The following is an 18,679-nucleotide window of genomic DNA, read 5'->3' on the forward strand; positions in this document are numbered from 1 at the left end:
AAATGAAGCATAACAACATACGGGATATAGTGTTACAGTTACAGAGAAGGCACAGAACTGCTGACAAAGTGTATGGGCCACACTGAAGTAGGTTGAGAGATCAGGTACTCTATAACACATACAGTGCCTACAAAAAATATCCCACCCATCCCCCAGAAGCTTTCATGTTTTATTGTTTTACAACATTGAATCACAGTGGATTTAATTTGGCTTTTTTGAAAGTGTTTAACAGAAAATGACTCTTTTGTGTCAAAGTGAAAACATCTCTACAAAGTGATCTAAAATAATTGCAATTAAAAAACACAAAATAATTGATTGCATAAGTATTTACGCCCCCACCCCCTTTAATACATCACACCAAATCATCACTGGTGCAGCCAAAAGATTTTAGAAGTCACAAAATTAATTAAATGGAGATCTGTTTTTGGAGACCTGTGTGCAGTCAAGGTGTTTCAATTAGTTGTAGTAAAAATACACCTGTATCTGGAAGATCCAACTGCTGATGAGTCAGTACCCTGGCAAAAACTACACCATGAAGATAAAAGAACACTCCAAACAAAAAGGTTATTGAAAAGCACAAGTCAGGAGATGAATACAGGAAAATTTTAGTGCAGTTAAGTCAATCATCAAGGAATGGAAAGAATATGGCACAGCTGTAAATCTGCCTAGAACAAGCTGTTCTCAAAAACTGACCGACAGTGCAAGAAGGGGACCAGTGAGGAAGGCTATCAGGAGATCTATGACAACAATGGAGGAGTTGCAAGCTTCAATGGCTGAGATGAGAGAGACTGTGCATACAACAATTGTTGCCCGGGTACTACACCAGTTGCAGCTTTATGGGAGAGTGGGAAAGAGAAGCTATTGTTGAAAAAAAAGTCACATAAAGTTTTGCTTAGAGTTTGCCAGAAGGTATTTGGGTGACTCTGCAGTCAGGTGGAAGAAGCTTCTATGGTCTGATGAAACTAAAATTAAGCTTTTTGGCCATCAGATTAAAAGTTATGCACATCATGAAAATCACACCGTCCCTACCATGAAGCATGGTGGTGGCTGCATCATGCTGTGGGGATGCTTCACTGCAGCAGGCCATGGAAGACTTGTGTAGGTAGAGGGTAAAATGAATGCAAAAAATGCAGGGAATTCCTGGAGGTAAACCTAATACAGTCTGCAAGAGAACTTCAACTTGGGAGAAGATTTGTTTTCCACCACGACAATAACAGCAAGCATAAAGCCAAAGCTACACACAAATGGCTTAAAAACAAAAAGTTAATGTCCTGGAGTGGACAAGTCAGAGTACTGACTTCAATCCAATTGAGAATTTGTGACTGGACTTGAAAACAGCTGTTCACTCATGATCCTCATGCAATCTGACCGAGCTTGAGCAGTTTTGTGAAGAAGAATGGGGAAAGTTGCAGTGTGCAACTGATAGAGACCTAGCCACACAAACTCAAGGCTGTAATTGTTGCAAAAGGTGCATCTACTAAATACTATCTAGAAGGGGGTGAATTATTTTGTGTTTTATAGTTGTAATTAATTTAGATCACTTTGTGGAGATCTGCTTTCACTTTGACACAAAAGAGTCTTTTTCTGTTGATCAGTGTAAAAAAAAGCCAAATTAAATTCACTGTGGGTCAATGTTATAACAATATAACCAACTAACAATTACAGCACGGAAACAGGCCATCTCGGCCTCTCCAGTCCATGCCGAATGCTTACTCTCACCTAGTCCCACCGACCTGCACTCAGCCCATAACCCTCCATTCCTTTCCTGTCCATATACCTATCCAATTTTACTTTAAATGACAATACCGAACCTGCCTCTACCACTTCTACTGGAAGCTCATTCCACACAGCTACAACTCTCTGAGTAAAGAAATTCCCCCTCGTGTTACCCTTAAACTTTTGCCCCCTAACTCTCAACTCATGTCCTCTTGTTTGAATCTCCCCTACTCTCAATGGAAACAGCCTATCCACGTCAACTCTATCTATCCCCCTCATAATTTTAAATAACAAGTCCCCCCCTCAACCTTCTATACTCCAAAGAATAAAGATCTAACTTGTTCAACCTTTCCCTGTAACTTAGGTGCTGAAACCCAGATAACCTTCTAGTAAATCTTCTCTGTACTCTCTCTATTTTGTTGACATCTTTCCTATAATTTGGTGACCAGAACTGTACACAATACTCCAAATTCGGCCTTACCAATGCCTTGTACAATTTTAACATTACATCCCAACTCCTATACTCAATGCTCTGATTTATAAAGGCCAACATACCAAAAGCTTTCTTCGCCACCTATCCACATGAGATTCCACCTTCAGGGAACTATGCACCATTATTCCTAGATCACTCTGTTCTACTGCATTCCTCAATGCCCTACTATTTACCATGTATGTCCTATTTGGATTATTCCTACCAAAATGTAGCACCTCACACTTATCAGCATTAAACTCCATCTGCCATCGTTCAGCCCACTCTTCTAACTGGCCTAAATCTCTCTGCAAGCTTTGAAAACCTACTTCATTATCCACAATGCTACCTACCTTAATATCATCTGCCATCTGCATACTTACTAATCCAATTTACCACCCCATCATCCAGATCATTAATGTATATGACAAACAACATTGGACCTATTACAGATCCCTGAGGCACACCACTAGTCACTGGCCTCCAACCTGACAAACAGTTATCCACCACTACTCTCTGGCATCTCCCCATCCAGCCACTGTTGAATCCATTTTACTACTTCAATATTAATACCTAACGATTGAACCTTCCTAACTAACTTTCCATGCGGAACCTTGTCAAAGGCCCTACTGAAGTCCATATAGATGACATCCACTGCTTTACCCTCGTCAACTTTCCTCGTAACCTCTTCAAAAAATTCAATAAGGTTTGTCAATCATGACCTTCCACGCACAAATCCATGTTGACTGTGCCTAATCAGACCCTATCTATCCAGATAATTATATATACCATCTCTAAGAATACTTTCCATTAATTTACCCACCACTGACGTCAAACTGACAGGCCTATAATTGCTAGCTTTACTCTTAGAACCCTTTTTAAACAATGGAACCAAATGAGCAATACGCCAAATAAAATAAGAAAACATGGAAACTTCCGGGGTGGGGGGGGTGTGGTGAATACTTTTTATAGGCACTGTAAAAGATCTATTCAAGAGTCCAATAATACCAGAACAAACCTGCTCTTGAGACTGGTGTTATATGGTCTTAAGCTTTTGTACCTTCCGCCTGATGGAAGGGAGAATGACAAAGGCAGGAAGGTTCCTTGATTTCGTTGGCTGCTTTCCTGAGACACCAAGAAGGGTAGACAGAGTCCATGGGGGGAAAGCTGGTTTCCTTGATGAACTGATCTGTAATCACAACTTCTTGCAATTTTTTGTGGTCTTGGGCAGAGCAATTTCCATACCAACCTGTGAAACACCTAGATAGGATGTTTTTAACAGTCCCTCTATGAAAATTTGGTGAGGTCCTCCGGGATATGCCCAGTATCGTTAGGAATCTGAGCAAATAGAGGTTCTGGTGTGCTTTCCTGGCCATAGGATCTACATGGCTGGATCAGGACAATACGTTTGTGGTATTTACACCTAAAACTTGAAGCTTTCAACCATCTCCACCTCAGCACCATTGATGAAATATGTACTCCACTTCCTGGTCAATGATCAGTTCCTTTGTTTTGATGACATTGACAGCCAAGTTTATTCAAGTCCAGCAGTGTTACTTTCAAAGTCAAAATAAAATTTTATTATCAGAGTACGTATATATTACCATTCATTTTCTTGCAGGCGTATACAAAAAAATAAATAAATACTATAGAATTTATTAGATTTATACATAAACAAAGACTGTGAAACAACCAATGTGCAAGACAAATTGTGTTAATACATAAAATACTCAGAACATGAGAAAGTGTTGTAGAATCAGTTCAGAGCTGTGATGATTGTTCACAACACTGGTTCAGGAACCTGATGATTGTTGGGTAGTAACTGTTTCTATACCTGGTGGTGTGGGATCTAAGGCTTTTGTATCTCCTTCCTGATGGTAGTAGCGAGAAGTGGGCACGGCCTCGATGGAGGGGTTGATGATGGATGCTGTTTTCATGTGGCAGCCTCCATACAAATGGAGATTTATAGGATTAAATCCTATAAATCTTATAGGATTATCTTATAGGATGATCAGGAGACCTGGATGATAGTTTGACTCCCTGGTGCCAGGGTCCGGGATGTTTCTGATCGCGTCCAAGATATCCTGAAGTGGGAGGGTGAGGAGCCAGAGGTCGTGGTACATAGAGGTACCAATGACATAGGTAGGAAAAGGGAAGAGGTCCTAAACGGAGAATATAGTGAGTTAGGAAGGCAGTTGAGAAGAAGGACCGCAAAGGTAGTGATCTCGGGATTACTGCCTGTGCCACGCAACAGTGAGAGTAGGAATGGAATGAGGTGGAGGATAAATGCGTGGCTGAGGGATTGGAGCAGGGGGCAGGGATTCAAGTTTCTGGATCATTGGGACCTCTTTTGGGGCAGGTGTGACCTGTACAAAAAGGACGGGTTACACTTGAATCCTGAGGGACCAATATCCTGGCAGGAAGGTTTAATAGAGCTGTTAGGGAGGGTTTAAACTAATTTGGCAGGGGGATGGGAACTGGAATGATGGAGCAGAGGAGAGGGAAAACAGAAATAGATCTAAGGTAGTGAGCAGTAAAGATGTCAGGAAGGACAGGCAGGTGATGGTGCAAATTTGCAGCCATTGGGATGAGTTGCAGTGCAATAAAGTTGCAGTGCAATCAATGCAAAAAGTACCAAACACTGGACTTAAGGTGTTACACTTAAGTGCACGCAGCATAAGGAATAAGGTGGATGATCTTGTTGTACAGTTACAGATTGGCAGGTATGACATTGTGGCCATCACTGAGACGTGGCTAAAGGATGCATGTCTCTGGGAGCTGAACGTCCAAGGATACACGGTGTATCGGAAGGATAGGCAGGTAGGTAGAGGGGGTGGTGTGGCTTTAATGTTAAGAAATGATATTAAATCATTAGAAAGAGTTGACATAGGATTGGAAGGTACTGAATCTTTATGGGTTGAGTTAAGAAATCGCAGGGGTAAACGGACCCTGATGGCATTCATCTACAGGCCTCCAATCAGCTGCAGTGACGTGGACTACAAATTACAACAGGAAATAGAAAAGGCTTGCCAGAAGGGCAGTGTTATGATAATTGTGGGGGATTTAAACATGCAAGGGGATTGGGAAAATCAGGTCGGCACTGGATCTCAAGAGAGAGAATTTGTAGTATGTCTACGAGATGGCTTTTTAGAACAGCTTGTTGTTGAGCCCACTAGGGGATCGGCTGTACTGGATTGGTTATTGTGTAATGAAACAGAGGTGACTAGAGAGATGGAAGTAAAGGAACCCTTAGGAGGCAGTGATCATAACATGATTGAGTTCACTGTGAAATTTGAGAAAGAGAAGCCGAAATCCGATGTGTCAGTATTTCTGTGGAGTAAAGGAAATTACAGTGGCATGAGAGAGGAACTGGCCAAGGTTGACTGGAAAGGGACACTAGCAGGAAGGACGGCAGAGCAGCAGTGGCTGGAGTTTATGCGAGAAGTGAGGAAGGTGCAAGACAGATATATTCCAAAGAAGAAGAAATTTTCGAATGGAAAAAGGATGCAACCGTGGCTAACAAGAGAAGTCAAAGCCAAAGTAAAAACAAAGCAAAGGGCATAAAAGGAAGCAAAAATTAGTGGGAAGACAGAAGATTGGAAAGTTTTTAAAAGCTTACAAAAGGAAACAAAGAAGGTCATTAAGAGGGAAAAGATGAACTATGAAAGGAAGCTAGCAAATAATAACAAAGAGGATACTAAAAGCTTTTTCAAGTATATAAAGAGTAAAAGACAGGTGAGAGTAGATACAGGACCAATAGAAAATGATGCTGGAGAAATTGTAATGAGGGATAAGGAGATGGCGGAGGAACTGAACGAGTATTTTGCATCAGTCTTCACTGAGGAAGACATAAGCAATATACCAAACATTCAAGTGTGTCAGGGAAGAGAAATATGCGCAGTCACAATTACGACAGAGAAAGTACTCAGGAAGCTGAATAGTCTAAGGATAGATAAATCTCCTGGACCAGATGGAATACACCCTCGTGTTCTGAGGGAAGTAGCCGTGGAGATTGCGGAGGCATTAGCAATGATCTTTCAAAAGTCGATAGATTCTGGCCTGGTTCCGGAGGACTGGAAGATTGCAAATGTCACTCTGGTATTTAAGAAGGGGGCAAGGAAGCAAAAAGGAAATTATAGACCTGTTAGCTTGACATCGGTGGTTGGGAAGTTGTTGGATTCAATTGTCAAGGATGAGGTTACGGAGTACCTGGAAGCATATGACAAGATAGGCAGAACTCAGCATGGTTTCCTTAAAGGAAAATCCTGCCTGACAAACCTAGTGCAATTTTTTGAGGAAATTACAAGTAGGCTAGACAAGGGAGATGCAGTGGATGTTGTGTATTTGGATTTTCAGAAGGCCTTTGACAAGGTGCCGCACATGAGGCTGCTAAACAAGATAAGAGCCCATGGAATTACGGGAAAGTTACATACATGGATAGAACGTTGGTTGATTGGCAGGAAACAGAGAATGGGAATAAAGGGATCCCATTCTGGTTGGCTGCCGGTTACCAGTGGTGTTCCACGGGGGTCTGTGTTGGGGCTGCTTCTTTTTACGTTGTATATCAACTATTTGGATTATGGAATAGATGGCTTTGTGGCTAAGTTTACTGATGACACAAAGATAGGTGGGGGGGCCGGTAGTGCTGAGGAAACAGAGAGTCTGCAGAGAGACTTGGATAGATTGGGGGAATGGGCAAAGAAGTGGCAAATGAATTACAATGTCGGAAAGTGTACAGTCATGCACTTTGGTAGAAGAAATAAATGAGCAGACTATTATTTAAATGGGGAGAGAATTCAAAGTTCTGAGATGCAACGGGACTTGGGAGTCCTCATGCAGGATACCCTTAAGGTTAACCTCCAGGTTGAGTCAGTGGTGAAGAAGGCGAATGCAATGTTGGCATTCATTTCTAGAGGAATAGAGTATAGGAGCAGGGATGTGATGTTGAGGCTCTATAAGGCACTGGTAAGATGTCACTTGGAATACTGTGTGCAGTTTTGGGCTCCTTATTAAAGAAAGGATGTGCTGACATTGGAGAGGGTTCAGAGAAGATTCACTAGAATGCTTCTGGGAATGAGAGGGTTAACATATGAGGAACGTTTGACCGCTCTTGGACTGTACTCCTTGGAGTTTAGAAGAATGAGGGGGGACCTCATAGAAACATTTTGAATGTTGAAAGGCATAGATAGAGTGGATGTAGCAAAGTTGTTTCCCATGGTGGGGGAGTCTAGTACGAGAGGACATGACTTGAGGATTGCAGGATGCCCATTCAGAACAGAGATGTGAAAAAAAATTTTTAGCCAGAGGGTGGTGAATCTATGGAATTTGTTGCCACGGGCAGCAGTGGAGGCAAGTCATTGGGTGTATTTAAGGCAGAGATTGATAGGTATCTGAGTAGTCAGGGCATCAAAGGTTATGGTGAGAAAGCAGGGGAATGGGACTAAAGGGGAAATTGGATCAGCTCATGATGAAATAGCGGAGCAGACTCGATGGGCCAAATGGCTGACTTTGTTCCTTTGTCTTATGGTCTTATGGTCTAAATATGTTCTTTAATGCAGAGGACTTGACCTGTGATGGTCTGAGCTGTATCAACCACTTTCTGTAGACTTTTCTAATCCTGGGCATTGATGTTTCCATACCAGGCCTTAATACAACCAGCTAGAGTACCCTCCACTGTGCAATTGTTGAAGTTTGTCAAAGTTTTTGGTGACATGCTGAAACTATGCAAACTTCTAAGAAAGTAGAGGCTCTGTAATGCCTTCTTTCTGATAGCAGTTAAAATGCTGGTACCCAGGACAAATCATCTGATAAGGAACTTAAAGCTGCTGACCCTCTCCACCTTTGATCCCTTAATGAGGATTGGATCATGGACCTTCAGTCCTTCTGAAGGGTTTCGGCCCAAAATGTCAACTGTACTTTTTTTCCACAGATGCTGCCTGGCCTGCTGGGTTCCTCCAGTATTTTGTGTGTGTTGCTCAGATTTCCAGCATCTGCAGATTTTCTCTTGCCACCAGCTTCTTTCTCCTGTAATCAATAATCAGCTGTTTGGTTTTGCTGACATTGTGTCTTCCTCCTATATGACAAGCTACTCACTTAAGCTATTCTGCCACTGCACGTTAATGCAAAGTATTAGTAATTAATCAAATCAGATCAAATGAACAGAGAAAATTTACAAGGACCTTTCCAGGACATGAGAACCTAAGTTATAGGGAAAGTTTGAATAGGTTAGAACTTCATTCCCTGGAACATGGGCAAATGAGGGGAGATTTGGTAGAAGTATACAAAATTATGAGAGGTATAGATAGGGTAAATGCAAGCAGGCTTTTTCCCACTGAGGTTAGGTGAGGCTAGAACTAGTGAGCATGGGTTAAAGGTGAAATGCTTAAGGGGAAGATGAGGAGGAATTTGTTCTCACAGAGTTGGAACAAGCTGCCAGCAGAAGTGGTGGATGAGAGTTCGATTTCATCATTTACAAGATGTTTGGAGAAGTACGTGGATAGGAAGAGCTTTGAGGTGTAGTCCAAATGCAGGTCAATAGGAGTAGTGTGGCATGGACTAGATGGGCCAAAGGGCCTGTTTCTGTACTGTAGTACTCTATGACTCTAGCTGAAGAAGTGAACAACAGTGTACGTACTACACAGAACTCTGCTATTTGGCTCATTGCTACCATGCTGGCTCTTTGAACTGACCAATTGGATTGATCCTATTCTCCTGTTCTTGGCCTGCAGCCCTTTCGATCAGAGCACGTAGCCAATTCCTTTTTGAAGGTCACTGCTGAGCCCGGTTCCAGGCAATGCATAGCAGATCACAAAAATATGGAGCAAACATTTACCTTCAATTACGTTGCAAATATTCCCCGTTGCCATACCAGGAAAGCTATTTCAATGACCACCCAACCAATGATCCGTTCATGTGTCTGTGCTGATGGAATTATCTATTGAGTCCCAAACTGCAACTGAAGTGAAGCAATGTGGAAACTTACCCGTCCAGGGAGTTTCAACCACTTAGCTTCAGTGTCGGTCAGACACAAGTTCTCAGTACAGGCTGCATTCACAACGATATCATGGACACCTTTGTTCTTGTGCCCCCTTGTTCGTCTTAAATGTTCCAGTTGTCCAAACCCCAAGGAATCTCCAGAGGGTGAAAATTTATTGTGATTGGTAATTCATACTGTGTTCAGTCAGTTATTTATTATCAGAGATACAGAAGAGTAACAGGCCCTTCCAACCCACAAGCCTGCACTGCCTAGTTCTTTAACAAGGATTCCCTTCCCCCTATTGATGATCCCTTCTCCTGTCTTCAACCTTCCCCCTCCTCCTGAACACCCCCACCGGGCCTTCTACCTGCACTTGATCTTTTCATCTCCAACTGTCACCGAGACATCAACCGTCTCAACTTCACCACCCCTCTCTCCTGTTCCAACCTCACTCCCTCTGAACGACCTGCCCTCCACTCTCTCCGCACTAATCCTAACCTCACCAGCAAACCCGCAGACAAAGGTGATGCCGTAGTAGTCTGGCGGATGGACCTCTACCTCACTGAAGCTAAACGGCAGCTCTCTGACACCTCCTCTTACTTACCCCTAGAACAGGACCCCACCAAAAAACATCAAACCATTGTCTCCCGTACCATCACTGCCCTTATCAACTCCAGAGACCTTCCATCCTCAGCCAAAAAACTCAATTCCCACACCCTGCACTGCTTGGTTTTACCTCCTCCCCAAGATCCACAAGCCTGACTGTCCTGGTAGACCCATAGTTTCGGCCTGCTCCTGCCCCACCGAACTTGTATCTGCCTACCTGGACTTCATTTTGTCACCCATAGTTCAGTCACTCCCCACCTACACATGGGATACATCCCATGCCCTCCACCTCTTCAATAACTTCCAGTTCCCCGGTTCCGACCGCTTCATTTTCATTATGGATATCCAATCCTTATACATTTCAATTCCCCATCAAGAAGGCCTCAAAGCCCTCTGCTACTTTCTTGATAATAGACCTCACCAGTTCCCCAACACCACCACACTCCTCCAGTTGGCGGAACTGGTACTCACACTTAATAACTTCTCTTTTGGCTCTTCCCACTTTCTTCAGACCAAGGGTGTAGCTATGGGCACTCGCATGGGCCCCAGCTATGCCTGCCTCTTCGTGGGTTATGTGGAACAGTCTATGCTCCAAATCTATACTGGTACTGCTCCCCAACTTTTCCTTCGCTACATTGACAACTACATTGGTGCTGCTTCCTGTACCCATGCTGAGCTCATCAATTTCATTGACTTTGCCTCTAACTTCCACCCAGCCCTCAAATTCATTTGGTCCATCTTGAACACTTCTCTCCCCTTTCTTGATCTCTCGGTCTTCATCTCTGAAGACAGACTGTCCACTGACTCTCATAACTACCTCAACTACTTCTTCCCACTCTGCCAAATGCAAAAATGCTATTCCTCATTCCCAGTTCCTTTGTCTCCGCTGCATCTGCTCCCAGGATGAGGCTTTCCGTTCAAGGACATCTCAAATGTCCTCTTTCTTTAAGGATCGTGGTTTCCCTTCTGCCGTCATCAATGATGCCCTCGCCCGCACCTCCTCCATTTCCTGCACTTCGGCCCTCACCCCATCCTCCTGTTACCACAACAGGGACCGTGTTCCCCTTGTTCTCACCTACCACCCCACCAGCCTCCGGATTCATCATATTATTCTCCGCAACTTCCGCCACCTTCAACAGGACCACACCACTAAGCACATCTTTCCCTCTCTACCCCTCTCCACTTTCCACAGGGATCGTTCCCTCCACAACTCCCTGGTCCACATGTCCCTCCCCACGGATCTCCCACCTGGTACTTATCCCTGCAAGTGTAAGTGCTACACCTGTCCCTACACCTCCTCTCTTACCACCGTTCAGGGCCCCAAACAGTCCTTCCAGGTGAGGTAACACTTCACTTGTGAGTCTGTTGGGGTCATCTATTGCATCCGGTGCTCACAGTGTGGCCTCCTCTACATCAGCGAGACCAGAACACAGATTGGCGGACCACTTCGTCAAGCACCTCCGCTCCGTCCACCACAACAGACAGGATCTCCCGGTTGCCACTCACTTCAACTCTGCTTCACATTCCCATTCAGATATGTCCATACATGGCCTCCTCTTCTGCCATGATGAGGCCAAACTCAGGTTGGAGGAGCAACCTCATATACCGTCTGGGTAGTCTCCAGCCCCTTGGCATGAACATTGAATTCTCCAACTTCTGGTAATTCCCTCCCTCTCCCTTCCCCCATCCCAGTTTCACTCTGCCTCCTCCTCCAGCTGCCTATCACCTCTCTCATGATTCTGCCTTCTTCTACTACCCATAGTGCTTTCCCCTTACGTTCCTTCTTCACCTTTCCTGCCTATCCCCTCCCTGCTTCCCCTTCCCCACCCCTTGATCTTTCCTCTGATTGATTTTTAACCTGACACCCGCCAGCCTTCTCCTTCCCACCCTCCCCCCACTTTCTTTATAGGGCCCCTGCCCCCTCCCTCTTCAGTTCTGACGAAGGGTCTTGGCCCGAAATGTTGACTGCTCGTTTCCATGGATGCTGCCCAACCTGCTGAGTTCCTCCAGCTTGTTGTATGTGTTGTTTTGACCCCAGCATCTGCAGTGTACTTTGTGTGTGCTGCCTAGTTATACCCATGTGACCAATGTGGGAAGAAACCAGAGCATCTGGAGGAGACGCGGTCAAAGGGAGGATATACAAATTCCTCACAACAGTGGTGGGAATTGCTGCTACATTGATACCTATTTGTTACTGTCACATATTATTAATCTAACCCCCAGGTTCGGTGGGCTGCGTTAGTCTAGGGAAAGACACTCACTGGCCCGCCAAACTTGTGAAATCTCGTTTGAGTGGATGCTGCATGATGTTTTCCCGTAACAAATCAGTGGCATGAACTGTCAAACAGTGCACCGATTTTAATGAAGCCGTCTAATGCACACGTCGGAGCTCACATTGGAGTGAGAAGTATGGAGGTGGAAAAGGTAAAGTGCTGAGGAAGGAATCTGATAGGAGGGGAGAGTTGACCATGGGAGAAAGGGAAGGAGTGAGATGGGTGATGGGCAGGTGAGGAGAAGGGTAGAGGTAAGAAAGGAAGCAGAATGAGGAATGCAAAAGAAGGGAAGGGGGAGGGTTAATCCAGATGGAAGTTGGGGAAATCCATGTTCAATCTGTCAGGTTGGAGGCCAACTAAAAAGAATATGAAGTGTTGCTTTCAATGTTGGGTTCAAACTTTTAGGGGTTTTGGGGGTGAAACACTTCTGCCAAGTGAGTCTGGTAATTATTTGAAATGTTCTTTTGAAGGAAGTAGTGTAATGGGGAGATAGCATACAGAAACGGGCCCTTCAGCCCATTGAGATCATGCTAAATATTCACACTGATTCTTTATTAATTTCAACAACACAAGAGATTCTGCAGATGCTCGTAATCTTGAGCAACACACACAAAATACTGGAGGAACTCTGCAGGTCAGGCAGCATCTACTGAAGGGAATAAACAGATGAAGTTTCAGGCTGACAGCTTTCATGAGGAATGATGAATTGCCTCTTTTTTTTTCATCCTCGCAGTTGTGACTGCTAAACTGAGTCACCAGAGACACTAATGGTGCTGATTTTTATTTAACACAGCAGATCTTCTGGAGAGAATCAAGCTCCCCCTCCTGACATAATGTTTTATTCTTTTTGAACACACAGACAACAATAAGCGATTAACTGTAGTTTCAATGGCTATAATCATCTACTTAACTTTAACATTTTGAATACAGATGGAATTACATATTTCACACACAAAATGCCGGAGGAACTCAACAGATTAGGCAGCATCTATGGAAAGAAATGAACAGATGAATTTTCACTCTGAGACACTATCAGGACTGCAAAGCAAGAAGAAGAAGCCAGAGTAAGAATGTACGGGAGGGGAAGAAGTATACGCTGCTAGTTGAAAGGGTGGGGATGGAGGGGGGATTAAATGAGAAACTGGGAGCTAATAGGTGGAAGAGGTGAAGGTCTGAAGAAGAAGGAATCTGATAGGATAGGAGAGGAGAGTAGACCATGCAGGAAAGGGACCATGCAAGAGGGGCATCAGAGGGAGATCATGGGCAGGTGAGGAGAAGAGAAGGGGTAAGACTGGAGTAAGAATGGGGAATGAGAAAAGAGAGAAAGAGGAGAGCGGAGAAATTACTGGTAGTTAAAGAAATCGATGATTGTGCCATCAGGTTGGAAGTTACTCAGAGGGAATATGAGGTGTAGCTCCTCAAACCTAAAATAACCTCTTCGTAGCTGTAGAGGAGGCCACGGACTGCCATGTCGGAATTGGAATGGGAAGTTGAATTGAAATGAGTGGCCACTAGGAAATACCACCTTTTGTGGCGAACGGAGCGAAGGTGCTCAAAGAAGTGGTCCCTCAATCTGTCCCGAGTCTCACCAGAGTAGAGGGGACTGCACAGGAAGCATTGGATACAGTAGCTGACCCCAATAGACTTACAGGTGTAGTATTGCCTCTCCTGGATCGATTTTTTGGTGTCCCACTTGCAGGGATAAGTGCCAGGAAGGAGATCAGTGGGGAGAGTTGATTGGACAAGGGAGTCATGTAGATAGCAATCCCTGTGGAAAGATGCGTTTGGTGGTAGGATCCCATTGAAGATGGTGGAAGTTGCAGAGAAGTTGTGCTGGATACAGAGGCTCATGGCATGGTAGGCAAGGACAAGGGAATGCTGTTGCTGTTATGGTGGTGGGAAGATAGGGTGAGGATGGATGTGCAGAAAATGTAGATGCAGGTGAGGACAGCATCAATAGTAGAAGAAGGGAAAACCCTTTCTTTGAAAAAGGAGGACAGCTCAAATATTCTGGAATGGAACGTTTCATCCTGAGGACAGATGCAGTGGAGACAGAGGAGCAAAGAGAAGGAAATAGCATTTTTACAAGTGACGGGGTGCGAAGAGGTATGGTCAAGATAGCCGTGAGAGTCAGTAGGTATATAAAAAAAATCAGTAAGCAGTCTAACTTCATGAATGGAGATCAAGGAAGGGGTGGGGGTGTGGAGAAGTCTCAGAGATGGACCAAGTAAATTTGAGGGCAGGGTGGAGGTTGGAGGCAAAGTTGATGAAATTGAAGAGCTCTGCATGGGTGCAGGAAGCGGTTATCAATGTAGCACAGAAAGAGTTGGGGAGTGTTACGTATAGGCTTGGAACATGGACTGTTCCATGTATCCAGTGAAAACGCAGGCATTGCTGGGAGCTATGTGGGTGCCCATGTCTACAACTTGAGTTTGGAAAAAAAGAAGAATTGTTGAAGGTGAGAACCAGTTCTACTAGACAGAGGAGGAGGGTGGTGGTAGACAGGAACCAGATCCCCCACCTACTCACGTTCCCCTCTCAACTGGACTCACCTATCACCAGCTAGCTTTCACTCCTGCCCCTCCCCCTCCTCTCACCTGACCCCCACCCCCACCTTTTTATTCTAACTTCTTTCCGTTTTCTTTCCAGTCCTGATTAAGATTCTCAGCCTGAAAAGTCAACCACTTATTCCGGTTCACAGATGCTGAGTTCCACCAGCACTTGTGTGTGCTGCTCTGGATTTCCAGCATCTCCAAAATCTCAAACGAGAAAATCTGCAGATGCTGGAATTCGGGTTTCGGCCCGAAACGTCGACTGAACTCTTTTCCTAGATGCTGCCTGGCCTGCTGAGTTCCTCCAGCATTTTGTGTGTGTTGATCTGCAAAATCCCTTGCCTTTATGAGGTGGACTTACATGTTTGCAATCGTAGCACATCCCTGCTCGCAGAACCCCTTTGAATATTCAATACTTCGATTCTCAGCATACACTGAATTGAACTTTTGGCTAATCCGGACACTTCTGAGCACAAACTCCAGACATCCAAAGTGTTACCTTGTGAGGGATGGCTTCAGTGTACAAAATGAGCCAGAATATTAAGTGAGCCAGCAGAAATGCTCTCAGCTAGATCACAAATGGGAGGGATATGGCTCTAACAATGTGTTAATACAACAGATGGCAACTTAGTGCCTTCCCTGATCTCACCGCGAAGTTTTCAGTGACACCAGTTCACATGAACATGCATGGAGACAAGAGATTCTGCAGTTGCTGGAAATCCAGAGTAACAGGTACAAAATGCTGGAGGAACTCAGCAGGTCAGGTAGCATCAAAGGAAAGGATTGAGTCCTGATGAAGTGTCTCAGTCTGAAATATCAAGTCTTTAGTCCTCTCCGTAGATGCTGCCCAATCTGCTGAGTTCCTCCAGCATTTTGTGTACATCAATATGAACATTTTTCTATTGTTTTCCCGTGTAGCTTCAATGCGGCAGAATCAGGATGTCCCACACCCAGTGATTTATTTCAATGGCCTTAAAGTATCAGGGAAGTTAATGTTTTATTTTGTGAAGACTGGTTCCTATTTTAATTAGTGTTTTCTGTCCATAATTCATAACTCCAGAAAGATGTCTAACACTCCTCGTGTTCTCTTCAACCTTCCCCAGATCCTACCTCTGAAATTTAACAATTCATGACAGAAAATTTTCCTACATGTCTTTGGAACTGTAGGATGAAACTAGAGCAGCTGGAGGAAACCCATGTGGTGACAGGGAGAATATGCACACTCCACAGCGACAGTCCTGGAGGTCAGGATCAAACTGGGGTCAGTAGTACTGTCAGGAAGCAGTGCCCCTAGTTTAGGGTATGTTGTGTATGTTGTATGCCCTGATAAAGGGTCTCGGCCCGAAACCTCGACTGCTTATTCACATCCATGGGTGCTGCCTGACCTGCTGAGCTCCTCCAGCATATTGTGTGTATTGCTCTAGATTTCCAGCATCTGCAGTAAGTACCTCTAGTGCCGATGTTGTATGTGCGTTGTGTACTACAGCGGGTGACAAAAAAAAGTCAGGCTGCTTTGCCGACAGCAACGCATCCCTTCCCGATGAGCTTAACACGTCCTATACGTGTTTTGAACAGTAGCAATGGGTATGTCACCACCCACCCTGACACTCTCTAGTGCCCCTGAACCTACAGTCGCCATCGTGGATACCCTCGATCAGAGTGTCAATCTGCAGAAAGCATCAGACCTAGTAAGTGTCCCTGGCCACGTGCTTAGATTCTGTGTGATCAGCCGGCAAGGATATTTTCAGACGTTTTTAGCCTCTCCCAGCTTCAGCTGTGGTTCCCTCCTGCATTAAGAACACCGCTATCATCCCAGTACCCAAAAGAAAATGAGGTAATGTGCCTTAATGATTACCAAACTGTGCCTCTAACATCCACCATCATGAAATGTTTCAAGAGGCTAGTCATGGCACGCATCAACTCCAGCCTCCCAGACAACCTCAACACACTGCAATATATCTATTGCTGAATTAAGCCTACAGTGGATGCCATCTACACTTAAATCAAGAGGATCTGGACAGTAAAGACATCGATGTTAGACTACCACTTAACTACAGTTCTGCCTTCAATATTATTATTCCAAGCAAGCTCATCACCAAACTCCAGACGCTGGGAGTTAATGCCTCCCTCAGCAACTGGATTCTTGACTTTCTGACTAACAGAACGCAATCAGTAAGAATCACAAGCAGCAGCTCAGCCACGGTTATTTTAAAAACAAATGGGTGGGACACCTACTTACATCATTCTTACATCACTCACCCACCCCACCCACCCGCTTGATCTCACATCACCTTCCAGGTTGTACTCGTCCCCTCCCCTCACCTTCTCTTTCTGGCACTGCCCCCTTCTTTTTCAGTTCTGATGAGGGGCCTTGGACAGAAACCTCGACTGTTTATTCTCCTCCGTTGGTGCTGCGTGACCTTTAGCATTCCTCCAGCATTTAGTCCGTGTTACCTAAGCAAAAGATGAGGTAAGGACTGACGTAGTAGATCATCAGTAAACATTGAGCAGAAGAATGATTCAAGGGTTTAATAGCCTCCTCTTCGGTTTAAATTCTTGCTTCAGTCAATTGTTGATAGTCTGTCCAAGAAGAGAAAAAGAAATCAGTCAGTGGGTCTGACATTTCACACACTCATCTCCACATCATGTGATCATTATTCCCCAAGGAGATGTTGTTCAGCAGTGACATGCCTGGATAAATATAAATCAGCAGAATGATTGAGAGGCCATCATTACACCAATAGCCATGAAACCAAGAGCTCACGAAGAATATAAATAAGATATTATTTTCCCTAATGCACAAAGAACATAGAACATGATGTTCTGATTCTGTGCCTTCATCGATTTGTTAAAGTGGGGAATGGTCACATAATACCTTCCCTGATCTCATTCTGGAGTTTTCAATGATCACTGATTTACAAAACCATTTATCTACTCAAAGTAAATGTATTATCAAAGTATGTATATGTCACCATATACAACCCTGAGATTCATTTTCTTGTGGGCATACTCAATCAATCCATAGAGTAATAACCATAAGAGGATCAATGAAAGACCGCACCATTTTGGGTGTTTACCGAGTGTGCAGAAAACAACAAACTGTGCAAATACAAAAGGTTAAAAAATAAATAAGTAATGAATAACTATCGAGAACATGAGATGAATTGTCCTTTAAATTGAGTCCATAGGTTGTGGGAATAATTCAATGATGAGATAAGTAAAGTTGAGTGAAGCTTTTCCATTTGGTTCAAGAGCCTGATGGTTAAGGGATAAAGGCTGTCCCTGAACCTAATGGTGTGAGCCCTGAGGGTCCTGTGCTTTCTTCCTGATGGCAGCAGTGAGAAGACAACATGACCTGGGTGGCATGGTCCCTGATAATGGATGCTGCTTTGCTGTGACAGTTTTTTGTGTTGATGTGGTCAATGGTGGGGAGCACTTTACCCATGATGGACTGGGCTGAACCAACACTTCTTGTAAGATTTTCCATTCAAAGACATAAATGTTTCCATACCTGACTGTGATGCAGCCTGTCAATATATTCTCCACTGCAGTGAGGTTTGTCAAAGTTTTAGATGTCATCCCAGATCATGTCCTGTCTTCCCCTGTGTAGATCTACACTTATGACTGTGAGGTTAAGCACAACTCTAATGCCATATTCAAGTTCACTGAAGACACCTCTGCTGTTGCCTGAACCAAAGTGGTGACGAATCAGCTGACAGCAGACAGGAGGGAGATCTCCACCTGATGAATTGGCAGACAGGAGGCAGATCTCCACCTGATGAATCGGCAGACAGGAGGGAGATCTCCACCTGATGAATCGGCAGACAGGAGGCAGATCTCCACCTGATGAATCGGCAGACGGGAGGCAGATCTCCACCTGATGAATCGGCAGACAGGAGGCAGATCTCCACCTGATGAATCGGCAGACAGGAGGAAAATCTGGTTGAGTGGTGCTACAACAACAACCTCTTACTCAATGTCAGCAAGATCAAAGAGCTGAATTTTGACTTAGAACCATAGAAACATAGAAAACCTACAGCACCATACAGGCCCTTTGGCCCACAAAGCTGTGCCAAACATGTCCTTA

Source organism: Hemitrygon akajei, chromosome 21 (genome assembly GCF_048418815.1).
Source record: "Hemitrygon akajei chromosome 21, sHemAka1.3, whole genome shotgun sequence".
Classification (NCBI taxonomy): Eukaryota; Metazoa; Chordata; class Chondrichthyes; order Myliobatiformes; family Dasyatidae; genus Hemitrygon; species Hemitrygon akajei.